The 22,207-nt window shown below is 34.2% G+C and overlaps 1 protein-coding gene across 3 annotated transcripts in view; it reads right to left on the reverse strand.

Moving 5' to 3' along the window:
• Positions 1 to 22,207, reverse strand: part of LOC118188489 (oxysterol-binding protein-related protein 6-like) — a 259,141-nt gene that overhangs the window by 167,796 nt on the left and 69,138 nt on the right. The gene's annotated exons all lie outside the window — the stretch shown is intronic.

Raw genomic sequence — 22,207 nt, forward strand, 5'->3', positions numbered from 1 at the left:
AGTAAAATCTCAGCCTTTAAAACACTGCTGGCGAGAGATTGCACAAAGTATCAATGTTAATTGATTTGAAATACAGCCTTCTTTGACGTTAGGAAGACAAAAAAGTCGGTAATGACTGCCGCCGCCACTTTTAATAACCGCTGCGGCATTAAATGAAAAAGGCTTTGGATACATTGTTGGGGAATGGCAGCCTAAGCTACCTTCACACATAGCAAAAGCTCATCTGGTGCAGCCCGCGGATATGGCATACCGGACTAGGCATTCTTCAATCACTGACCAGACACGTTTGATGGGCGATAGATCTGGAGAACAAGCAGGCCAGGGTGCAATACGGCCGGGTAAGAAAAAAGCTTGAACACTGCGTGTAACGTGTGGTCGCAAGCAAGCTCTGAAGATAAGGAAGAAGGACAAGCTCCAAAAACCTCGGAGATGTAGCGGTGTCTGGTAAGTGTATCAGTAATGCGTACTAGGGGTGCAGGAGTAGAATCTTATATCACCCGACAGCATAACACCGGCTGCAGGACCAGTATGACGATGCATAACACAACAGTAAAGCAGCCTCTCTCCACGGTGTCTCCAAATTCTAATCCGATCATTGGCGTACTGCAGGCAGAAACTTGATTCGTCCGAAAACTCAATGCCATACCATTCGGATGCCATCTCCGCCGTTCGGTGCACTATTGCAAACGCAGACGCCTATGGCTTAAAGGTGAGCAAAGCAATGGACGCTTAGCAGACAGTCCACTGTACTCTGAACGACGTCCAATTGTTTATGCAGACACGACTGTTGTGTTACAGACTGCATTCGTTGTGATATGGTTACGGATGTGTCAGGGCTATGCGCGCGAAATATACCTGTCTTCACGTGGAGTGCTGCGACGAGGCGGTTGCAAAGATCCGTCACTCGTTAACTCCTGCATCCATGGATTCCTTATTCCCATGACTGTTGCTTGGCTACATTCGACGCTACAACCAATTTCTCGGAAGGATAATCCGCAATTTCCCTATGCAACGATCCTGCCTTGGTCGAACTCAGAAATGTGCCTCGAATGGTGCTCGTGTTCTTCTACGAGGCATACTAAAGCTGCACATACAAAAAATCTCACGAGAGAACAGTTCCCGTTATTCAAAATGAAAATCTTTCTTTCCTTTATATACGGATTGTTAGGAGCGCTGCAGTCGCCCATGACGTGCATATATACGCACATATTACGATAAAAATTTGCATATTTCACCGCAGTATACATATGATGCAAGTTTCATGCTTTGGATGCTTCCTTCATGGTGTTGCATTTTGGATGGCCAGCAGTTTAAACGAATCTTTCTGGAGAGATTTTTCATTCACGTCCTCTAGTATAGAGGCACCGTTTAACGCATAGCAACAACAAATTTTCGAAAAAATCATTTCAAAATCTTAAGGGATCGATTCGAAATCGTAATAGGAGTTATTTTTCAATAATTTTTTTAAATAATAATTAAAAAAAACTTCCAAATTTTATATTACGCCCAAGGAAGCGTTTTTTTAAAGTTTTGTGTGTTACTTTATTTATTAAATATTAAGTTCGTTAAAGTTTTACAAAATTTCGTTAAAGTTTTACAAAATATGAAATAGATAATAAAACAAATTTCAAATTAGGGCTTCCAGATGCCCATATTCGGTGGAAGATTACGTTATTCAAAATCTGATGGCTCTAGATACCATCGTTTTTTTTCTAATGCGAGAAACATACATACATTTATGCAGATTTTTCATTATTTAATTTCTTCAAATATAATACAGGGCGATAATATTTGGTCGTAACAATTTAAAAAGTGATGCGCCGTTTATAGTGAACAGACGAAAAAAAAAAAGTTTCGTGACTAACAGCCCTTCTGGTCTACCGCTCCTTTGGGCTTTTTTTTAAGGGAGTTTCTTCATCCCCCCAAGAGAAAAAAGGATTACAAGGAAAAATGTATTCATTTAGTGGCGGATTTATAAAATTCAGGAGAGGGGGCTGCTAGGCTTCTCGAAGCCATGCTCTTGCTGGGATTCGTACTCTAGACCTCCTCCCAGCTGTTAATGGGAAGTGATTACAATTACACAACGAGAGCACACAGCGGGGATAAAGGAATTCCCTTATATTCTCCCCTCACTTAAAGAACGACTGGGGAAGAAGGCGGACCCAGTAGCCAAATTCAGGTGGTGACGATTTATCGTCCATCACCTTTTAATCGGGAGCCACTGTAGAATATTTTAAAGGCTTCTCGAAGCAGAAAATATGAAAAACGTGAGATGTTCTAGTCGGAATTCAAACTCTGGGCCTCCTGATTACTGGCTGGATGTGCTTCGAATTACACCACAAAGGCATGCGGTAAGGAAAGAGAAAATTCATCATAACCTGAACTTGGGGGTGACTTTACAGTAAGTCTCAGTGTATCTTACTTGTTAATGTTTCTAAATCATTAATGATCTCGCGACTGCGACTTATTCCACCTCTTATTCCTTATTTATCATTTAAATTTTACTCATGCTAATATCGCCTGGTAGAATAATATTACACTTGGCCAAATTTAATTTTTTTTTTTTAGTCCAAAGGGGCTTTCTCCCTGAGGGACTATTGTTTTCGTTTTGCGATTTTGCGTCGAAACACTATAAATGGCTGCATCCCTTTTCAAACTGTTGCACCAAATATTATCGCCCTGTATTATATTTGAAGAAATTAAATAATGAAGAATCTGCATATATGTACTTGTATATGTGTTTCTGGCACTGCGATAAAACAACGGTACCTGCAGACATCAAATTTTAAATGACGTGATCTTACTGCGAATATAGGCATCTGAAAACCCAAATTTGAAATTTGTTTTATAATCGATATCATATTTTGTAAACCTTTAACGAATTTTTGCTTAACAAACTCAAGAATTTCAAAGCGAGAAATGGCAACGTTGTACAGAAAAAACATTTTTATCTCCAGCGCGTGAGACTGCGTATCGGAAATTCTAAAGATATGCTCAATTGAAAATTATTTTGCGATGTTGCTCTTGAACTGAATTTTTTTATGGTTTAAGTGAGAAGAACATGATATTTAATAAATAAAGATAACACACAAAATGTTAAAAAAAAAAAAAAATTTAAAAAAAACCCACCCTTTGGACGTAAGTAAAAAATTTGAAACCTTTCCAATTTTCTTATTTATTTTTAGTTCATTTATTTTATTAATTTCTTGAGATTTTAATCTGCTATTTACCCCTAATTTAGAAAGGAACATTTAGCACACAAACATTAAAGTTTGCTAATGAAATTAAAGCTTGTATATGAAACTTCTTGGTATCATACACGTTACAGAAAATTATATAAAATTGTACTTCTTCCAACGTATTACGAGGCTGATTAAAAAAAAAAAAAAAAAGTGAGTTCCGTGGCTACAAGTATACTCAAAATGTAGTGAATTTACTTCTAACTCTATTTTTACATTACAGAAATGAAAGTTTAAACAATGATGATAAAATTTGAAGAATAAGCATATTTTCAATATTCATATATCTTGATCACAATAAAGTTTTGACAATTCTTTTAAAAATTAAAACATTAAAACTATATGTTGATACCAAGTTTATAAATAAATCACTTCTGCTGTAGTTCAAATTTTACGCACTTTTGATATTTAAAATAGAGTATTATTTATTTAAACACTACTACCGTATTTAATTTTTATTTCACTCTCAACTTTTTGAAATATTCTGAGTCGATAAATTAGATTTGCTAGCGAAGAAGACATATCCATTACACTTATATATAACTCCAAGCTAATCTTAAAAGTTTTTTCATTTAGAAGAGCGGCAAATGGAAGAATAAATTACTATAATATTAAGTGACCGAAGAAACGCCAAATATAACTTTCCCTCGCGGAAGTCAAGCTTAAAAAACTGAATAAGCCATTGTTTCAACCAGAAGTAGGCGGAATAGAATGATAGTATCAAGTATAATCTATAGCTAACAAATCAAAGAAGAACTGCTTTTACTTCCCAACAAAGAACGGAAAAAACAACTTATAACTGATTTAGGGAACATATTCTTCATAAAGTAAGTGCATATAATTCAAAATGCTCAGTAAATCCTTACTCTCAAAACGAAGCATGCGCAAAACTGAAACTAAGAAAAGGTGAGACCAAGCACATAATTGCAGGAACGTTTAACCTCGAGTTTTGATAAATTGTTATGCGATCAATAAACACATACATACAATCATAGTTTCTAGGTTCATAAGAATGCTTTAAATGGCTTTCATATCACAAATTCGCATATTTCGTGGGTTGCTGATGTGATTTAAATACTAAATACAATCTATACATAAATAATACCGAAATAAGTACAATCGTCGGAATGGAAAAATAAATATCTCGAAAAATAATAATAATACAGTGATTAAAGAAACATTCTGCAACTTTCAATTCAGAATATATAGGATTTACTTCTTACACATCAACCGCAGGCATTTCGTTGCAATGCATGACAACGACTTGAGCAGTAAAGCCTCTCCAGATGAAACTGTCTTGCTCTGTAAATGCATAATTATTCTATCTTAAAGTATTTTCTTTAACGCTAAGTAAATTCTTTAACTATGATAGTCATATTGGCACCGATATAAAACATCCTCCTACGTATGATGACGGCATTTTTTGAAGATGTTTTACAAAGGAAAGAGGCATTGCGTATAAGACGATGTGATCTGTACGAGTTTGATATATTAAAAACAATCTGCTGTTTCCCAAGAAAACGAAACGATCTAATTACTGAAAAGAGGTAAAACTTAGTGCATATGCTTTTTTTCAATATCATTGTTCAGGGATACTTATAAATTATCTTAATACATATATATATTTAATTAGCTTCGTATTTAAGACAGCTATGAATAGAAAAAGGAAAATTTAATAAAAACAACTGGTTTGTTTAATTAATAAAGCACACACGAGCTGCCGTCCGGTATAGTCCGGTATACTGCCGTACCGAATGGCCCGAGTTCGAATCCCGAAGAAGGTATGGATGTTTGTAGATGTGTCCGTACGGCATGGGGGGCACTTTAAATATGCGGCGAGCCAAAAGTCTTTTCGAGAGGTTGCTGTTAGGGGAACAGGGGAGGAAAGGTCTCGGACTCGTCCCCCCCGGAGTGCTCTCGATCAAAGGTGGGGGCGGAACTGAGCTAAATCGTACTGTCACCACTGTACTTTACAGTGTCACCACTGTAAAGTACTCAAGGCTGTTGCCAACGATAGACGTATCTTGTGCTCCTTGCCACGTGGAATTTCCCGGGCTTGGCCTGACTATAAGGTCAGACAAATGAGCAGTCAACAAAAAAACACGAGCTATCTGCCCTAAGAGAGGAACACCTTCGTGGAAGACTTTCTTAGAGAAACTAGCTCTCATACATTAAAAAATTAAATCTCTCATACAGTCCGTCAATGAGATAGGATTCGAACCCGTGTCAAAGATAAAAAGCGCGTTTCTAGTCCAGTCAATGTGATATTGGCCGAAGGGATGTATAAATCACACTGTAATAGTTAAATTGAAAAAAAAAAAAAAAAAAACTATTTGCTTAAAAACAAGCAAGACTTACGAAAAGAAAATTATTCACAGGTGGCATGGCAAGTCAAAACTGATACAGATACTTATAAGTACCAATTAAGCGTGAAATCTAAAATTTCAATTTTTTAAGGAATTTATCGAACAAAATTTTTTTTCTATTTAATTGAAAGAATAAGAATATGATTTCCAATCCATTTACGAGTCATTTTTGACATTCTTCCTCCAATTTTGATATAATCACTCTTCCTTTTTCGCTATGACCATCTTTATGAACAAATACAATGATTTTCCATTTTATGATTCAAACTGCTTGATTTATTGAATGCCTAACCTAGCTTTAAGACAAATCTTCGCTGAATTTTTTAAAATCAATCTGTGCTAGAAAAATGGGATTTTTCTAAAAGTGTGATATTATGAATTTTACTTAAAAGTAAGAATAATGCGTTACTTAAAAAATAATTTATCAATTTTCATTGCAGGAAAAGTCGTACCAGTTTATCTTTTAAGAAATTATATCATAAATTCACATGAAAATTTCTTGCACTAATTTAGCTAATACAACGCAAAATATTTACTAAAATATTTACTCCCTTGCCCTCCTCTGAGTGACTCCCATGGACCTTATAAAAGACGATGGACCTTTCTTTATAAGGTCCATGGTGACACCTCGCGGACGCCATCCTCATAGCGGGAGTTAACAGGTGACGTCACTGAGCTGCATAAGTTTTTATTTTGCGCGTTTAACACGTTCCAATCTGCTACGGGGCGATATTCTAGAGGCGTAGATATCCCAAATTAATTTTAATCACATATATTTGTTTTCTAGTAATGTAAATATAAAAAAAAAATTGTATGTGTATATATATATATATATATAGTTCTAGCCAGTTTTTCTTTAAAATTCTATACTGTTAAAATATCGTTTATGTAATATGGCTCCTTGCACTGTAGCAACGTACCGTAACACTTACAGAAAGAAAGGAAGAGATATCGTATTTTATGCTTTCCAAAAGGACAATTTCCTTTTGACGAAAGAATGGTTGTGAAACAGTAAATCAGTACGAAGAAGGCAAGAATTTGTAGCCTATATTTTCTACGCAGTAATTATGAAGATGACATGAAAAATCGCTTGCTTGGATTGCCGTAAACAGACTGTTAAAATCCAATGCCGTGCCAACAGTAAATTTACCACGCACAGTAAAAGAAATAACATCAAGAAATTGGAAGGCAAGAGAAAAGAAAATTAATGCAAAGTGCTTTTGAAAAACTACATGAATTAAGTCCAAAGAATTTGAGACCGATTACGAAACTGATGATGACAATAATAAATCAAATGTGAATGATTTTGAAATAAAACTCACAAATGACAACGGAAATAAGCCCTGAATGCCCTTAAAGATAAATAAGAATGCAGTGATACGTAATATGAAGAATAAAATAATATCCCTAGAAAATTATACTGACGTATAGAAAAATGAAAAAAAAGAAAAATTTAGAATGTTTGTTCAGCGACAAAGGAGATGGACGACATCTAGAAAAAAATTTATATCAGAAATTTTGAAATTAAAATTTCAGATAGTGAAATTTAGAAAACAAAATGAAAAACCACAGATCAGAGAATTTGCAAAAACGTCTAAAGCATATTTTTAACAAAAACGCAGATTAACGCATTATTAGAAAAGAAGGAAAAAAGGTGGACTAGTGAAGATATTTCAAGCTGCATTTGCGATAAGAGCTCATATCTAAAAGCTACGATTTTCGGAAAGAAAACTGGAAATTCCTTCACTTTAAGCTAGCACATTAAAAAGATGATGTTCTAAATTTTCGTGTAGTCCAGGAATTCAGAGTGATATTCTTGCTCTAATGAAGGAAAGCTACGAAAATTTGAATTCTGCGGAAAAATTGTGTTCTCAGTTTTGACGAAATGCATATATAGATTCAAAGCTTTGCTATGATTTTAAATTAGATCACATTCTCGGTCCTTTTCAAAAAGTACAGTTTGTCTTAGTCAGAGGCCTCATTTCACAATGGAAGCAACCAGTTTATTATTATTATAATATTATTTATTTTAACACTCCAATGAAGACAGAACTTCTTCTTACACCCATAAAACATATTCAGTCAGCTGTAGTAGAAAAAGAGCTACAGTATCTGACTTAGGAGGATCTAGTACTTTGGAAAGAGCTACAGATTTCGATTAATAATTTTCAATATCCAAATGCTGTTCTGAAAATGCAAAAAATATGGGATATTGCAGATTTAAGGCACTTTCTAAAATTACTGAGAAATTACTTTTTGGATAAAAGATTTGTTCTGGAAGACAGAACTGACAGGAAGATGCTTTTCACAGAGGAGCCTTCTCTAATGGCTTGGGAATTACAAATGAATTCCGCGGCAGAATTTTCGACCGTACAAAAAGAAGCATTAACATATGTTGCAGGTTACATTGCCTGCCGTGTGCGTGACAATGACCCATCATTGGGAACAATGGCTAAAATTAAAGCTGATGAAATTATATTTTATTCAGAATACATTAAATTATTGCCCTTAAGAGGCTTGGCTATATCTTCCAATTCATGGATGAATACAGTTTACGAAAACGAATACAGATTTTTTTTTTTTTTTTTTTTTTCAAAAAAAAATATAAAAAAATATATTTATATTATAATTTTGCGCAGTTGATAGTACAACTTGTCATAAAGGGAAGAATGTAATTGGCTCTCTAATTACTAAACTAGAGAAACAGTATCCTCAAGTAAATAGAGATGCAATTCGCTTATCTTCAAGAGTAAGAACTTTTACTGGGATATGTTTCTTAAGTAGAAATGCATATCTTTCTTCCCAAAGGAAAGCAACTCAAAAGGCAAAAAAAGTGGATTGCTTTGAATGTATCGACTATGCAAGTATTTATATCATTTGCATGAAAATATAATAAGTTTTGATCTGAAATATTCCTGCATGACATTTCAGAAGTTAATAGTGTAAAGCATATTTCCGATGAGGACTAATTTTTTTAAGCACTTGTTAAAGTGTAGAGTCATTAGGTTAATTGGAAGCAGAAAAGAAGAAAAATATGCAACCGCTTTCGCCGGGAATTGAATCACGGACCTCTAGAATACCAGCCCAGTTTGCAGAACCACTACACCACGAAGGCTCGCTAGGGAAGTGGGAGAAATACCTTATAAAAGTTATTTTTATTTTATTCTTTGTAGCTAATTTATAATTCGATTTTGTGCTAGCTGAGCATTTTAGATACAGTATAAAACCTCATTAGCATAAAAAAGACCTTTTTCCTTAGCCCTATCAATTATTATATTGAATCGAAAGAGAAACCTGCTAATGTAAAATTTATAATTAGGCAAAAAATCAGCTTTAGATTAGCAGAAATTTTGAATAAAGCTATTCCAAGGGCAATCAAACGTAAGTTCTTTAGCAGCATGGAAAAAAGCAGGAAACTACGCCAATCTAAGGTTGCTTTTTGGCTAACTTAAAAATCCTGCAAGTTTTAAAAAGAAAACAAAACTTTTATGTTAAAAGAGTAGCGCATTTTATTTATTATTTTTTAAATAATGATTAAATGTTATTAATTTTTAAGCGTTCAGTGTAACATCGTCTCTTCCAAATTATAACTATCTTTTATACACAGTTAATTTTAGACATTGGTTCTTCAAATTAAAAACAGTAATTTCTGTGTTGTGAATTGTGTATCCATGGTCAATGTCAACATGACTACGTCATCACTTATCACTTCCTGTTTCAGGGGGAAAAGCTCTGTGAAGCGTCCTCCATAAATTTTCGCACGGGTGAGAACCAAGGAGGTAAGAATAGATTCTAACCTATTCTAACCTCCTTGGTGAGAACTTTGTGCCGACCTCAAAAAAGGGGCAGAAACATCTCCTCGCCTCGCCGGAAGGTGGCGGCGGACTTTTTGCATAGAGGTAAAGGAGAGGTAGGAGGACAGGCTCTAACTTGTTTTCCCCATTCACTGCTTTGAAACAGTGGCGATCCCCTCGTGGAGACCAAAAGATTCTGTGAATTACCATTAAGATCAATGGGTTTTGACATGATCGGACGTAAACATTTTGTAATGACGTCTTTTGACAGTTTTTTCTAAAACGGTTCTAAAGGTTCCAGTACTATTTATGACAAAATTTTTCCAATTATGAGAAAACTTAAGTTTGTCTTCATGTTTTTGGACAATGTTTTGACACTCTGTCAGTGTTAGTGGGAGCACTCTGATGTAACTACAACGTACCAATGGCGAATGGATTAGACTGCTGGACACAGGTAATCCAACCGGGTTGTAATTGACGACTGGATATAGTTTCGCTGATTTTCCTCTTGAGTACTGTTAAATCTTTTAAGAAAGCATCCCGTTCCTTAGACAGATAGTTCTCGCGTGTTTTCCCGCAATCAATTAATCAACTTGATTTTGGGCGATACGTTTCGCGGCTCAATAAAACTTAAAATCTCTGCAAATTAAAAAGTTTCTAGAGATTCAATGGAAACTATTTCCTACCATGGAGTGCATCTAATCTCCATTCGCACTAATTTAACAAGTTATGAGCAAAATAAATATTATTTTCCATGTAGTGTTACATTATTGATGACTACAAGTTATTAGTAATATAACATTAGATGTAATTCACCATGAGCCCAAAATCGGAATCAAACTTTGAGTAATTAAATGTTTACCAGGTTTTTAAGATGAAAATCCATTAGATATACTCTAAAGATAATAGAAAATAAATAACAGATCGGAGTTAGAAATTATATATACACATTAATGTTACACTTCAAAATACCCACCTGTTGTAATCTTAAAAAATATATACTTCGTTCACACGAATTGGACAATGTAACTTATTTACGTAAAAAATGAACAAAATTCAGATGTACAAGATGAGATGATTCAGATGAACCAGATTCGGAAAATAATACCAAAAATGATCAATATCGCTAACCTAAAGCTAGTATTAACCTTTCTACACAGAGATGAGAGAAATCAAAGAAAGATCGTACTAGTCAATGGGGTAATGGCATTACACATACAATCGAATAACAATTAATGTGGGAAAAGAAAATGAAATGTTATATGTAGATACTGTTACGTTATTTTCTCCTTTCACGTTCGTACGGATTTGGAGTGAATAATGACAACACTTCTTGATGAAGTAGCGAAACACACTTTATTGGCAGGTATTAATCAAGACAGCTCCAAAGTCACGTTTTACAGTCGTCGAAGATCTACTATAAATTCGCTGGAAAAATCAGCGACACAGCCTTCAGGTTATCAGGCTATAACGCTGCAAAGTACCAGATTACAGCTCCCGACTCTGCTCGGTCGTTCTCGGAACTCCACGTACTCTCGAGACTCTCCACGCTACAACTCGCGATGCACTCGACGACACACAGAGCACAGCTCCCGACTCTTCGGTTCAGTCGTTCCTGGAACTTAACACTCTCTCTCTCGACGATGCACTAAGAGACTCCTTCGGTGCACTCGACGACCCACTCGGCACTCGCTGCCCGGCTGTCAACTCGATCGACTCCGCACGGACTGACTAACTCGAGACTAACTATCTCGCACTCTGGACGAGGCACACTCACTGACTGCGGGCCAGCAGGGTTTATATAGCTTTCGGGTTTGTGTTCGAGAACATTCTGGGCTAAACCGGTAAGAATTCGTTCCAGAAGGTTCTCCGTCCGTCCATGGTATATCGCCAATTTTGTCGCTAAATGGGCGATTTCTCGCCAAATGTGGCACCCCTGCCTTCCCTTGCCACTTTATGGCAACCCTAAAACTGCTTTGCGGGGAAACTATCTTGACATTTCGAAACAATGTTGCTAGTTGCAGCCAGAGCTCCGAAGTACACTTCCTAGAACGTTTAGGCTGTGTTAGGCACCAACGCGGTCACGCGTTCGCGCGTAAAGCGTTAACCAATCAGAAGCGAGTTTACAGGCGGCATTTGCCGGATGGCCGGAGACCGCGTGAGTTGACTCAACTTCAACATTTTGACGGACGCGTCAGTTTCAGGCATCTTGTTTCAAACGTCCAATTTATACCATGGTTTTTAAATGGTTGCACTTTCAAAAATTCTTTCTTCTTGATGAAAAAAAAGTCAAATGGACTAATCTTAACAAAATTTCAGATAATAATAAAAAATGCATATGAAAATAGAATGAATAGCTTTATAAATTATTTAAAGGAAAATTCTCAAGTTTATTGGCAGTGATAAACCTTAATCATCAAACAAAAATGATATATGGTTGATAATTTTTACAGAATAATCTAAAGCAATAGATTGTTGCGAGAAAATAGTGATGGATTTCGAAATACCAGATTTTGAATTTTCCTTAAGATATGTCTACATCAATTTAAGGTTGCTGTTGTTACCTAGTGGATAAAACGTTGGCTTCTTGAGTTAAAGATTTTGAATTCAAGCGTCATCATGAGTGGTGTTGTAATGGAGTTGGTATTTTAAAAAAGAATATTTACAGAAAATATTATTGCTAATTTCAGAATAGCCCAGATGTTTTTTTAGTTTCCTGAAGAAACTGTGGAAACGATACTTACAAGCAAGATACCTTAGCACAGAGGTAACACGCTCTAGTAGTAAATTCAGCTCTTGCTAGGAACTTGTATTGCGGGTTCGGGTCTTGCTTTTTCCTACCTTTGATGATGGTACGAATACATTTTTTTTTAATATACCGCGACATTTTGGGGGGGGGACACAAGAAGCTTGCATTTATTTTTCATTTCATTCATCATTCATATAAACCTAATTTTCGCTCGGCATTGTGTGCATTATCCTTCTTTTGACAACGAGCCTTTGGTATAATTCATAAGAAGACCTGGCTACTGATGATCTAATTCTATTTCGGCTGACACGAGACTAGCAAAAGCGATACTGGCATTAGTATAAAGTTGCTGTTTCATCTAATTAAAAAACTTAGTGAGTTCTGAATTTCAAACGAGTGGTGACGAGTAAACCATTTATTTAAAAATATTAAGAAAACTGTTATTTATACAGAAAAGAAGCTCGCTAGTATGTAGCTTATTTTATGGAATACTTCTATGCATTTTAATGCCTTCATATTTGTTTTTCTTAACATGCATGACCACTTTTCGACAGGTTTAATCTTGATGATAATTTTTCATTAATTTAAAGAACTTTTGCATGAGCATTAGCAAATTTGCCAGTTGTGGAATTCAATTTTTAATAAAGAAAAATGAGTATTATATACGTTTTTTTAGGTTAGGTTATTTCATTACGGCAAAGCCTCGAGGGCTATCTGCCTAAGGAAAGGGATGCCTTCGTGGAGGACTTTCTGAGGAAAACTGGCTCGTATACACGTTACACATGGAGAAAACCACGAAAACACCCATGCAGCCAGCCCGTTCGCGGGATTCAAACCACGGACAGAACTACCAGTGTTCGGTGACTTTTTACCGCTCGCCCGCTGGTAGGCGCCGGAGTATTATATAAAATGCAGTTAGTTCAATGAGTTTTACATAAAAGTGACCTTATAAAATAAACCTTTAGATAGTGGCTTTTCATTAATATATGAATGACTAATTAAAGTGATTACTGTATTATCTTTTAATCACAACAGCTAAAGTACACACTCGAGAGTATCAGTATTGTTCGTAACTCTGTCAGTTTTGAGTGGTTTTTCATAATAATTACAAAAACTTTCCAAATCAGAAATTTTTAATTAAATTTTCATAATAATTAATTATCCAGTTACCTTACTAGACTATTTATCTAAAATTTTTATATTCTTAACAAATCAATTTTAAGTTCGTATATTCTTCTGAAATACATTTTAAAATAATGTATAACAGAATTTTCAGGTTAAAAAAAGGGTCTAACATTTTCTGTAACTCAATGATCTCTGCACGTGAAGTTTCATTAGATAGCTATTACAGAAACCTAATAAATAAACCAACGTAACCTTTAACATATAGATATACGAGTAAAAACCCAGCCACGTGCATAATAGTACATAAATGACAAAAATGGGAAAACTGAGAACCCTTTTAAAATACAGTTCCCCCCCCCCCTCCTCAAAGGTCAATCTCTCAAATGTAAATTTCTAGTCTCGTACTTTACGCAACTCTTTGGCAATCCTTATTAGAGTAGGTAAAATTCTGCTATTTATTCCGCACATAACCGTGTTGTTATAAAAGCGCAAAAACCTGTTTAAAGTGGGTAGATTACCTACACTAAGAGTTATCTGCGTACTAGATAACCCGAAAATAAACATACAGCAAATAAACTTAGCAAACAAAGAGAACTTTATGACACCCAAACCGCATTCATCCCCAGTTAAAATTACTGGAATTCACAACCTGAACTCTCTACATTAAATCGAAACCTAACTGAAACCCGACTGAAGTCTTTAAATTAAATTTCTCATTGGGAAAATTACTCGCAGATTTCACAAAGTTTTATGCAACGTTTTTTTTGAACTTAAACTGAAATTCAAATTTAAATTTCGATAATCATGAATAATCAGCTGCTTTTAGTTAGTGCAATAATTCAGCCCCATTAAAACCGATATGGCTTCCATCAGAAAGTGGATAAGAATACTGAACCTGGTAGTTCGAGCCATGTTTGTTAGTGTACATTTAAGGCAAAAATTAGTGTTACATTTAAGGTAAAAAATGTGCACATAAGGCAAACTAAAATTTGTTTTTTAAATTACTGTTTATTAACTTAAAAATAACTGCTTTTTTTAAGTGGGATATTTAATTTAGTAATGCTGTACATCCTGCATATATTTAAACAAAATACACTTTTGTATTGCATTATTTAAACCTATTAAGGGAAGTTTATTTCAGGAAGCATTTAAGGGAAGTTCATACATCATGCAAAAATATTTATGATATTCTACCCCATGAAAAATTTACTCTCTAAAATAGAATCATGCAATTAGGATTTTTTAATTATCATTCAAAAAAATTCATAAATAAATTTAGATAGATATATACAGCGTTTGATGTATACAACAATTCTTTTCTGGGATATCCTATTCCTATCGCCCAAACGATTTTTTTCTAAGGTATTCTGACAAAAATTAGTGTTGTGCTTTTGAATAAATAGCTCAATGAGCGCTAGAAACTTCTCGAATTGATGAGGAGTCATGCGAAAGTAATTTTTAAAAATTTCGTTTCGTTCAAGCGCATTTCTTCAATTAAATTATTTGCATCTCCTTGCTGCAGTCATCTCTCACATATTAATATAATATAAACCACTGCAATCTGCTTCTCTTACACAAAGCAAGAAGTAAAGTTTTAATCGAGCAGAAATTAAATCCATTTTAATTTTAAAATGTAATTGTAAAAAGTCAAAATACCACACAAAAATTTCACGTCCCCCCTTCAAGTTTCCGATGTGAAGCGCCATCTAGTGCGAGCATAAGACAACTTTTAAAGCGAAAGTTGCGGCCGCAGCTTTATACTTTAAGAAACATACTTTTTAGTGGTTAACTGCAAATGAACCAAACGCAATACTGCTTCTTTTAATCACCACAGCTAAAGTACACACTCGAGAGTATCAGTATTATTCGTAACTCTGTCAGTTTTGAGTGGTTTTTCATAATAATTACAAAAACTTTCCAAATCAGAAATTTTTAATTAAATTTTCATAATAATTAATTATCCAGTTACCTTACTACACTATTTATCTAAAATTTTTATATTCTTAACAAATCAATTTTAAGTTCGTATATTCTTTTACATTTTAAAATACATTTTAAAATAATGTATAACAGAATTTTCAGGTTAAAAAAAAGGGTCTAACATTTTCTGTAACTCAATGATCTCTGCACGTGAAGTTTCATTAGATAGCTATTGCAGAAACCTAATAAATAAACCAACGTAACCTTTAACATATAGATATACGAGTAAAAACCCAGCCACGTGCATAATACATAAATGGGAAAACTGAGAACCCTTTTAAAATACAGTTCCCCCCCCCCCTCCTCAAAGGTCAATCTCTCAAATGTAAATTTCTAGTCTCGTACTTTACGCAACTCTTTTGGCAATCCTCATTAGAGTAGGTAAAATTCTGCTATTTATTCCGCACATAACCGTGTTGTTATAAAAGCGCAAAAACCTGTTTAAAGTGGGTAGATTACCTACACTAAGAGTTATCTGCGTACAAGATAACCAGAAAATAAACATACAGCAAATAAACTTAACAAACAAAGAGAACTTTATGACACCCAAAACACATTCATCCCCAGTAAAAATACTGGAATTCATAACCTGAACTATTTACATTAAATCGAAACCTAACGGAAACCCGACTGAAGTCTTTAAATTAAATTTCTCATTGGAAAAATTACTCGCAGATTTCACAAAGTTTTATGCAACGTTTTTTTTTTAACTTAAACTGAAATTCAAATTTAAATTTCGATAATCGTGAATAATCAGCTGCTTTTAGTTAGTGCAATAATTCAGCCCCATTAAAACCGATATGGCTTCCATCAGAAAGTGGATAAGAATACTGAACCTGGTAGTTCGAGCTATGTTTGTATTGTGACAAACGAGCTAGTAGCCTGGGTGTTTTCGCCTCCGCCCCCCCCCGACATGTAAAGTGAATAAGAGCCAGCTTCCTTTAAAAAGTACGGCATGAAGACACCCTTCCCTTCAGCAGATGGCTTGCATATGTTTTGCCATAATAAACATATAAACAAGCAGATGACATCCAGATTTTAAAAATATAAAAAATGACGAAATTTGAATGCATTTAACTATTATTCCGACTTCTAACTTTAGCGGTTAACTGTGTAAAAGTTGAGTAAGATTTTAGAAAAAAGAAATTTTATACGTGAATACAAAAACCACTGGAATCTTAAAAATTAAGCTGATTTTAGGACTCCTTTAAAAAAAATGTATTTAATATTGTTTTTAAATAAATAAAAGGCTGTATCGTATGAGGAAAAGATTGTGTTTAGCAATTAAAAATTCTCATGTCATTTAATTCTTGGCGATTTCTTAATCATAATAGTTTTTAACTCATCATTAATAGTCATCATCATAATTCTATTCTTAATCATTTTTTAATTATTCAGTCATTCAGATTGAGCTCTTTACATTAAACTGAAGTTTATTCAATCACGTTCTTTCCCTATTTCGAAAAAGGAAAAAGAGCAATACAACCTTATCAATACAACCTGTTAGCATAATAAAAACACAGATATCACAGCGATATTCAATAAATCAATCCTTTGAAATTTGGGTTAAAATGGATATAAAAGTTTTCGTTTCGTTTTAACACTTCCCTTAACAGCCCATTAGATAAAGCGAAAATCAGAAATGAAACAAAATATGTTTATTGTAGTAATTCTAAGAAACTCATAAAATTAATTAGTATAAGTGCTTTACAGATTTGACGGAAAAAGATGGGAAAAGATTAAAAAACTGCAAATACTTTTAGTTCCCTATTTTTATACAAATATACTTTAACAAGCAGAACTGTTAATACAAAAACAAAGAAAATATAATAACATAACACAGTTGGAATAACAAAGGAAAAGATATTTAAAAAAAAAAAAAAAACACTCGCACAACTCAATTTGTTGTGCGAACACCAAATTTGCGTCATGAAAACTAGAATTAAGATAACTGCAATAATCAGAAAGAGGAAAAAATATGCACATGCGTGCAAATATACATATCAAAGAGAACAAATGCTTACTAAAATAACGAATGACTTAATTACAACTTTAACCATTAGTTACTCAACTCAGTTATTCAACTTACTCAACTCACAGGCAACAATAATAGTAAATTTGCTCTATACACTAACGGTAAAATTTTCCAGGCATCATACTTATAAAAAAATTAGGCATAATTCAGCAATGGTTGTGTTATAAACTATACTTTTAGTGAACTCTCTTAGCTTCTACGAAAGAAACTCAGTGTTAAAGTAGCTTCAGTTATATTTCACAAACCATAAAGTTTTTTAATTAAATTCTCAGTTCGCTTTCGTGGTTTTGTTTTGTTTGGTTTAATTTAGTTTATTATGGCAAAGCACACTAGGGCTATCTGCCTAAGGGGGAGGGATGCCTTCGAGATGGACTGTCTAAGGGATCCTGGCTCATATACACGTTACACATGGGGAATACCATGAAAACGTCCATGCAGCCAACCCGTTCGCCTAAATTCGAACCCAAGCCTGAACTACCAGTGCTCAGAGATTTTACCTTCGTTTTCCTGAGTGCTACAACAGGGAATCTAATCTAAAGATCGAAAAGTATCCAGAAAAACATATTCATCTTTTAAATGTACCTTTAAGCCGTGAATAATAATTGAATAATACGCTATTCAGCTAACTGTGAAATCAAACTACTCAACCATATTTCTTTGATAAACTCGTTATTCACAACATGCTTCTTAATTATTCGTCTGTTCTAAGTATCATTCTCTTAGATATATATATATAAAATTTTCTCAAACTAAAACAATGCTCTACATCCAAGAGTTATTAATAATATAATAAGATGCTGCAAAAACATTGCTAAACAAAAACTTTGCTCTCCTCTTTTCCCATTTTACTTCGGAGATATTTATCGCTTGCATTTAAAAAAAAAAAAAAGTTTCAATGTGACTGTTTAAATTTAACGCATTCTTAATCCTTAAATGCATGCAGCTGTAAACTAGCAAAAAAAATAAAATTAAACTGTTATGAATTTTTGGGTGGGAAGTTTTGTATATTATTGCTTGAGGGCAATACGCATAGAGAACTTGAAAAAAAAAAAAAAAAACTTTTAGCCAGCAGCGGAGAGGACATGAAAGAAAAGCACTTCTTTAAAAGTATGTACTCCATCTTTAAAAAAGTTCACAGTTCTCTTGCTTTGAGAATCAATAAAGACAAGATTAGAAAAAAAAACAATTATTTCTGTATTCCAGAGATCTAATCATCTAATTTTATTTTATTTTTCATTAACACATTATTTCTTAACTGAATCTTTTCCGCGCTTTTACTTTTTCATCCACTCAACCAGATATGGAAATTAGTGGATATGGAGATCCATATCCATTAATTTCCTCTAATGGAGTGCAAATAACGAGCGATGGTCTCTTAAGTTCAGAGAAAGAGCTTTGATACCCTACACACGGAGCGCCGTTATTCCGATTCAACCAGTACAGTACCATGCTGATGTAGCTTTTATTTGCAGTACGTGAGAAGGCACGTTAGCATAAGAGCCTGGTTTTGGGTCTTAAACATTAGATTTGCAATTAATGTCTCTAGCGTAGTATTTTCCGGATGCAATCCACAAAAGTTCAGTTTTTGTTAATCATTTGAGTTTTACAGTTAGTAGTAGTTACATCAAGCTGCTATAATAATAAATATTTTAGCTGTTGTAAAATTACTCAATGCTTAGATTTAACGTGATTACTGCGTAATTTATACTAATAAATGTTTTACCTGCAGTAAAATTACTCAATGCTTAGACTTGATTACTGCGTACCTTATAGAAATGTTAAATGTCACATACTAGAAACGTATATACATTTTATAGCTTCAAATTAGTTTAAAATTGCAATATGTAATTAATCCAATTTTTAAAGTATTCTTTGATTTAAAAATGCCTCTGTGTGATTTTTCTAATTGATGAAATACCCAATATTACACGTCAAATGGCTAAATATACAGGAATAAACCATGCTCCTTAAGAAAATTAGCAAAGAGAAAAAAAGCAGAAAGTTGGAGGGGACGCTTAGCTAATAACGCTGACATAACCAACATGCTTAAGGGTTTCAAAAATAATAACTGACCACTGGCAAACTATCTTTGAAGTTACCACGGCAAAAAAATACCGCAAATTGCGATGCTTCGACGTATTGAGCTACACAAATGCAACGAAGCAGTCACTATACGTCAGTCACTTCCCTGTTGTAAGGATCATTTTCTGGCTTCTTACTCTACAAATCTGCAGTTAATTTGCATTGAAAGCAAAGGTCATCGGTGAAGATCAAAAAGATCTAATCCAAGATATTACAGATGTTCGTTTTGGAGGTTGAAGTCAAGGTTTCAATTACGCATTCAAACGCAAATCTTTTCCTTATGCCCGATCATAAATATTCGAAGAATTAATGTGACTTGAGTAATATTCAACCTAAGTACAAGCGTTAATATCTTTCCTTTCTTAAAAGTGAAGACAGTAACAAAATGAACAAAGAAAAGGGGGAAAACCCCTCTCACGGTAACAAACCTATATGTTATGTACACATATGTATACATGCTTATAAGAGAAGAAATTAAAGAAACGAGAGAATGCGACAATACACAGAAGGATATTCCTCTTCTGAGAATCTCATGTGTCACTCACTTAATTCTCCAGCATGAAAAAAAGACATAACGCTCCATATACAGTAATGACTCCTGCAAGGGATACCTCTATTTAAGGGATAATTCTATTGGTCCCGGTCCGTTTGAATAGACCTTAATGTATTTACCACTTATTAACGGACACTTTATTTAAGAGACACTTAAAAAAAGTTTCAAAAATAAGACAGAGGTAGAGAAATAAATAAAAAATAGAAATAATGTTTGTTAGTAATCTCTCGAGGTTTCAAAGGTAAGCTTGTGCTAAGTGAAAAATAGTTAGGTGATAAGGGAACAATAAAATGAAATTTTAATCCTTATCTTTTGAAAACTACTTTTCAGTAGAGAAAAAGAGAACATTACATTGGAAAAAAGCAAACTGTGAAGCAATCAAAAGGATATTTCACATTCATAGAATTCAAAATCCAATTTTTCCTGCTACAGTTCTCAGTAGGGGGAAGAAAAGAGCGCTAGAAATTTGCAAGGCAATCCAAGATAGGGACAATGGGAAAGAAATAGTGGTGAGATTACTGGAACACCTGCCCTGGCACAAGGCTCTCACAATGTGGAGAGAGTAAAATCCTCTATCGTTCTTAGTCCTTACCAAGACTGAGGAGCAAAAGAAATACTTTTGTGCTTGTGTGCTATTTTTACATACGTTACCTAGTAGGGCTTCAAAGAGGAAAAGATAAACATTAAAAAAAAAGTTGATTTAATTCCTGTAGCAAAAATGGAAAAGCTTAGTTTGGGAGATTTAGGGGAGAAATTTGGAATAAATAAAAACCAAGTAAGTCATGTGCTAAAGGATACATAAGAAATACAAATATTATGGATTACTAATTCAAATAAACATTTCAAGACTGTAAAATTTAACACTCTAAAGCATGTGAAATGGATACAGTAGTGTTCAATTGGTTTTATTCTGTAAAAGCAAACAATACTCCTGTAAATGGAGTACTATTGCAAGAAAAGGTAAAATAAATTTCGGAAAGTCTAAGACTAACTTCAAAGCATCAAATGGCTGGTTAGAAAAATTTAAGCAAAGGCATAACACTACTTTTAAGATTATTTGTGGTGGAAAAAAAAAATCAATAGATATGCAATATGTAACAGACTGATAAAAATGCTAAATGAAATTTGTGAAAGACATTAGGCTAAAAACATCTATAACGCAAAACATGAAACTGAATTATTTTTAACAATTTTATCGATTAAAACTCTATGCTTTAATACCGTGGTGAGGAAAGCTCCAAGGAACGTCTCACTGTGCTACTTTGTTTTCACATGGAAGAAGAGTTTAAGCAACCCTTGTAATTGAAAACAGCAAACAAAAAACAAAATGCTTCAAATCCATCTAAAAGTTTCATCGAATCACTGGCATTACGATAAAAGTTCATGGATGATGCAAAGCATAATCTCAGAATAGTTAACCACTCTTGATGCAGTAATATCTAGAAAAAATAGGAAGATTCTGTTATTTCTTGACAATTCCCAGCCCATCCACCAAATATAAAACCGAATCCAGTAAAATTACTATTTTCCAAACTTAATGCAACATCAGTATTACAGCCTTCGGACCGAGGTATAATTAGAAGCTTCGAGATTCTTTACAGGAAACTTTTTACAGTGTAGAGTATCATTTAACTTTCTACGCGCTATTTGAAGTTAAAGTAGCTTTCTTTCAATTCTCATTTCATTTCCCTGCCAGAATGCAAATTTCCAGCATGCGCGATATTCAAATTAGGCAGCATGAACTATATAAAGGAAGTTTTTGGAGGGTTAAATCAGAGTGTGTTCTGCCAGCCTAGGCTACGTTGCTAACTTTGATTCTCCAGCGAATAGACTTTTGCGTTATTCTTGCCACTAGGCTTGTTTACGCCGACCTCGAGTCAGAGACAGCTTACGATATAATTAAACTGTGAAGCCATTACAAAAGTGTTGGCTTTGGTAAGCATAAGTTGGTTCCGACTGTTAAACTTTATTTCAGTTAATAAAGGTTCTATACGCCTTTGTCCTGACTTGTAGTACTTTAAAAGGCTTGGTGATAAATCACCAGTCTTCAACGTCACGTACATTTTATGATAGCTATGAATACACGAAGTTATAACAGAAAATAATGATAAACATCAATATTTTGTAGAGACATTAGTTTAATTAGAAAAGCCAGAGAGATGAAACATTAGCAACCGCCTTCGCCGTGAATCGAACCACAGACCTCTGGAATACCACCCTAGCGTGCAGAACCACTACACCACGAAGGCGCGCTAGGAAGGCGGGAGAAATACCTTATATACGC

The sequence above is a fragment of the Stegodyphus dumicola genome, chromosome X2 (genome assembly GCF_044657685.1).
Source record: "Stegodyphus dumicola isolate Sdum_Otavi_A_Nest chromosome X2, ASM4465768v1".
NCBI classification, from domain to species: Eukaryota; Metazoa; Arthropoda; class Arachnida; order Araneae; family Eresidae; genus Stegodyphus; species Stegodyphus dumicola.